General features: G+C 26.6%; 1 long non-coding RNA gene across 1 annotated transcript; it reads right to left on the bottom strand.

The window, feature by feature from the left end:
* Positions 1–1,081: 1,081 nt before the first annotated feature.
* LOC148581820 (uncharacterized) lies at positions 1,082–1,778 on the bottom strand. The gene is made up of 2 exons (XR_015892421.1): positions 1,653–1,778; positions 1,082–1,449 (listed from the first exon to the last, which is right to left on the bottom strand). It is a non-coding gene; the product is annotated as an uncharacterized LOC148581820 (long non-coding RNA).
* Positions 1,779–5,368: the final 3,590 nt, after the last annotated feature.

Raw genomic sequence — 5,368 nt, 5'->3', positions numbered from 1 at the left:
TTTAGAAAAGATAATCCAAGGTAAAAATTTGCTTATAAGTCGGTAAAAGAAATGAGTAGTGCGTTGCAAGTAGACAAGTTTCTGTTAAATAAGAAAGCTTTTCAAACTTTATTTAAAATAGTGCATGCCAACTTCAGAACAACTTTATCAAAGTTTAGAGAATGATTATGAATACAACTGAGTAAGAGAAATGTTAGTTTTTGAAATTTCTTTAAAAAGAATCCAAAACTTCTTTAAAAAGGTTTGAATTAAAATTCCAAGTGTAACTTTAAAATTGTACCCTAATGAGGATACTCCGAATGCACTAGAAAAGAAAGTCAACTTGCTTTCAAGAAAGGAACTCATTTCAAAGGAAATTAAGCAGGATTCACAAAGTTGGAAATAACGAACAAGTTTTCAGGTGATTCGATGAATTTACAGAACTTACAAAGAGAGACAACTCAATCGGTAATGATATCTTAGAGATTTTCAAGGATCTTTTTGATGTATCAAACAATTCAAAAATACATCAAAGAACACATGAGTCAAGATAAAGGGTTTTAAACAAATGAGACAGTTATTTTAAAGAATTTCAAACAGACATATACGGGTAAGATCAAACGAGAATGCATATGAATAAGAGGGCGGGATTGGAAGATAATAAAATTACTTTCTAAAAAAGAAATTGCAAACAAGAACCTCAAGGCACTTTAAGAAAGAACAAGCCACGTAACATTCACAGAGTTCGAGACACCTAATCGAATAACCTTGAGAATTAATCTCAGGATATATTCCAACCACTCTAGGTGCATCCAAATGCAATGGATATAAACTCTTCAAAAGTGATGATTGGAAAATTTTCTGAAAGAGACTCCAAAAATAAAATCGAGTTTCTTTAAAAAATACCCACCTTGATGTTGGTATATCTTCGACAAATAATAATAATAATAATAATAATAATAATAGTTTTATTATTATTTTAAAATTTAACTTGTTCTATTACTATTAGAAAATTTAATATTATTGATGGCGAAATATCCGTTAGTTATCTTATTATTGAAAATTTTTGAATCTATTTTATCAATACTGTGAGTGTCAGAAATAATATCAACCACTTGTAAATTTATTTCTTTATTTAATAATTCCATGGTAAGTACACAAGACGACACAAATTTTACATTCATGAGTAATAATAAATTATTAAACTCCAAGATTTTTATTATTAAAATGTAGGTAAACTACATTATTTCTAATGGTATGCACTCAGCTACTAGTTTCCTTTTTCACCATCTTTGACATAGTGGCGTTCTTGTTTTGTGCTTGCATTATTATTGTCTAACTTTGCACATGTACACTTGCCATTAATACACGCAGGAAATAGTGGAAAACAAACATTTATTAGAAAATTGCAACCACCAGGGCAATCCTGTTGAGGCACCACATTTGTTGGTGTTTTGGGCAGACCAAATCCTACAAAAGAAAAAATATTTAAAAATGAAAAATAAAAAAGATAGTCATAATATATAATTATATTTGCAGCATCATGGTAGAAATTTAAAATGTTTCACAAACACAAATTAAATATAAACAAGATTAGTACGTATCTAGTAATATAATTGTTTAGATATATATAAAAAAAAGAACGGATGCATATAAGATTAAAAAGAAAATACCATTGGTGGCTACTAAAGCGAGAAAGATCATTACAAATGATATCTTAGTTGTAATCTTCACCATGTTTCCTAGTTTTTTTGAATTAAAAAATAAAAACTAGGTTGGAGTCACAAACAAAATATTTTGTGTTTTGATGGCTTCTATGAAGGCCTTTTGATGTAAATTTATAGAGTTGGATGAATGTCAAAAGATAATAATAAATTATAATATATTATACATAAAATATATAATTTTAAATTTGTTTTAATTATATTCTATTCATGGTTTAACAATTATCAAAATTGAGTATGTTTTCTCATTATTCATATTTTTAGTAAATTATTTTTTAAAATTAATGCTAAAATATAATGTTTCCCCCAAATTATTTGCCGCTTTGGTAATCTTTTACAAATCCAATATTTGTTTTTTTATGAAAAATTTATAAGTCAAAGATTAATTATCATGTTAGCAAAAATTAAACGTGATTTTGTATTTTTCACATAACATTTTGGGTTATTGACTCTAAATAAATTTAGTTTAATAGGTTTATTCTTTAGAACTCTCTTAATTTTAAATTTTGTTAATATGTATGCATATAAATAAAATGATAAAAGATATTTTATAATAATAATAATAATAATAATAATAATATAGATTGGATTTATCTGTAACACTCTTTATATATAAGAGAATATATTTGATAAAATATCTTTTGGTCAAATTTAAATTTAAGTCTTAATTAATAAAGAGAATAGTCAATCATCTAATTAATGTTGACAAAATAAAATCATATTGTTTTCCAAACTAATAATTTTACTTAAATAGTTGAAATTTTTTTGGAAAAAAAGAATAAAGATAAGATTTAGACTCTATCATAATCTTACTTGTGCATTTAAATTATTACTAAAATTTAATTATATCTTATGTGTAGGTTGAGAATTTTTTAATTCTAATCTTAATCACACTCTAATATTTTTCACCGACCTTATCCAACTCTACTTGTAATAAAATAAAAATTTTCAATCAAATATAATATGTAATCATTCCATATTTCATACATATTAATAAAATAAAAATACAAAATTAAGTCCATATTAAAATTAAAAACAATAAAATATAATGGAATTTATGTTAAAATTACAAAAAGGAGAGAATGAGAGTTTAATCTCTACCAACTTCATTATAAACGTATAATATTTTTAAACAATATACTTTAATTTAGGTTTAATTATTCTCTTGGTCTCTATAGTTTCGCAAAATTTTTAATTAGATTCCTATACTTTTTTCCTTTTAATTGAGTTCTTGCACCAATTTTTTTAATTGGGTCTCTCTAATTTTTTTTCTTTTAATTGGTTCCCTGCACAAATTTCTTTTTTGATTGGGTCCCGATAAATTAAATTAATTACTGTAAAAAAGGATCTAATTGAAAAAAAAAATTGGTGCAGGAATCCAATTAAAAGAAAAAAAAATATAGAGACCTAATTAAAAATTTTGTGAAACTATAGAGATCAATAAAATAATTCAACCTTTAATTTATTACGGATGCGAATAGGTCGGTTAGGGTTCTTAACCCTACCCCCAATTTAACCCACTATGCTCTCAATCCTACAGAACGAGTTGGATTGAATTGAGTACTCATTTATAGAGTTAGTGTTATCCTATGCCAACAGGGCTAAGGTGGGTTTGATAATAATACAAGAGTTTAACTAAATTGTACCATAATAAAAGCAGATATTACACTAATCATTAGTAGAAATTATTAATTTGTTTTCTTAAATAAATAAACAATAAATATACTAAAAATTTAAATTAACTTTTCTAACTAAAAATTTTAAAATGTGCCTTTATGGCACATACTAGTTGAACCCATAATAAAATGCATGATTTGAAATTTGTTGGTAATCAATCATAATTAATTTATGCAATAGTAATTAACATTTTTTGATGTAGTGCCTTTAGTAGGAGTCTGATTTATGATAATGTAATAAATAATAATTTAGAGTTAGGAGAAATAAATCCTTAAATTTGCCTATAAAAAATAATTTATTTTTTAAATTGGTCTTTAAAAAATTTTAGTAGTCATATTGATCTTTTCGTCAGTCACATAATGACAATAATGTTAAGGGTCTCGTAACATGATGACGTGATAGATTAACATGTCACAAAATGATTAATTGAATATTGATGTAACATGACACATCAATCAATTATTTTGTTATATATAATGTTAAACTGGCTATATCATCATGCACGTGCAGCACTTAACGTCACACATTATTCTCTAACCAGTTATATTATTGTAATTACTTTTTTTTTGTGATATTATTTTTAATAATGGTCCTACCTCACTTGATCACTAAAAGAAAAAAAATTAAAAATAAACATGTTAACAAATAAACCACCCTAATATCTAGCTGTTCCATAAATTACTTGAAATTGTATAGTGTTTTGGATTTGAACATGAGGTCAAAACATCTAAGGAATATTTTCAACTCGCTCCTCAAGAGGGTGATTTTTCTGACGTCCTCATCTAGGTTGGGGTACCGTGAAAGAGTTCTGATACTTAATTTAGTAAAAATTTTAGCAGACTTGAATGAAATTATATTAAAAAAAATACCTGATTATTGTAGTATTTATAAAGTAGAAAGGGTGATCTTGTCATCTCTTGAAGATAAATTGATCACGTGTTATTCCCTTATTGAGTGAAAAGTTATCTCATATTTGGATTGATTATTATCTTAATGGTGATTATCGAAGTAGTAGAGAGAGCATCTAACATATTCTCCAAGTAAGAGTGATGCGTGGCAGAAGTTAGGCCAATTAAGAGATTTTAAATAAGAGAGCAGCGTTGCAAGTATAGCTCTTAACTAGCTAAAATCCGCCTCACCAATTTAAAAAGGTGTCACAAAAAGTTAGAATAAAAATACTGGGAGTATGAGTCCCAGCGGTCGTCTCCCAACGAGTTGCAAGAAAGGATGCTATTTTATTAATTAAGAATTTTTCCGAGAGTTTTGAGAGTTGAATAATGAGAAATTAAATAATTGTAAATTAAAGCAATAAAAATTATGAATAATTATTAATATTCTAAATAAAAAGCCTTGACTGGGGGAATGTTTAATTGAAAGTTCTATCCTTGTTGGTATCTCTTAAGTGTAGTATTAAAAAGGTTGTTGTTTTCACTTAGTTAACCCTTACTAAATAAAGAAAAGTCAAGTAATTGAGCTAACTCTTATTCGCAAATCCTAGTCCTCTCCCTTGGGAAGGTCTAACGTTAGTAAATACAGAACTAGCCAACAACGTCCAATTTATTAGCACTTAAGCCTTCTAACTCAAGTGTCTCCTTTTAATCAATCCCCATGTCAAGCATGGAATCTACTCCATTGACATGAATATAATGCTCATAAAAATATAAGAAGAAGACATGATAAATTAAATTAAATTAATTAAAAGTAAAAGTAATCCTTTGCATTAACAATCCATGAAAATAATCCAATTACTACTTTAAACAAGAATTAAGAATATGGAATAAATAAAAGAGTAAGGAAACAAACTCGAATAGTGTTTTCAACAGAGGTAATGACTCTTCAATATCCAGAAGCATAAAACTAATTAACTATGAATGTAAAGAGAACCTAGAGGGAAAGTAATCCTCTCTAAATTCAGATCTAAAAACCTAAAAACTATCCTAATGTGAATATTTGTATGTGTATTGATGTGAATCTAATTTGTGTCGAGT

This window comes from Arachis ipaensis, chromosome B10 (genome assembly GCF_059453495.1).
Source record: "Arachis ipaensis isolate K30076 ecotype BB chromosome B10, ASM5945349v1, whole genome shotgun sequence".
In the NCBI taxonomy this organism is placed as follows: Eukaryota; Viridiplantae; Streptophyta; class Magnoliopsida; order Fabales; family Fabaceae; genus Arachis; species Arachis ipaensis.
This window is presented reverse-complemented; position numbering and strand designations above follow the sequence as displayed.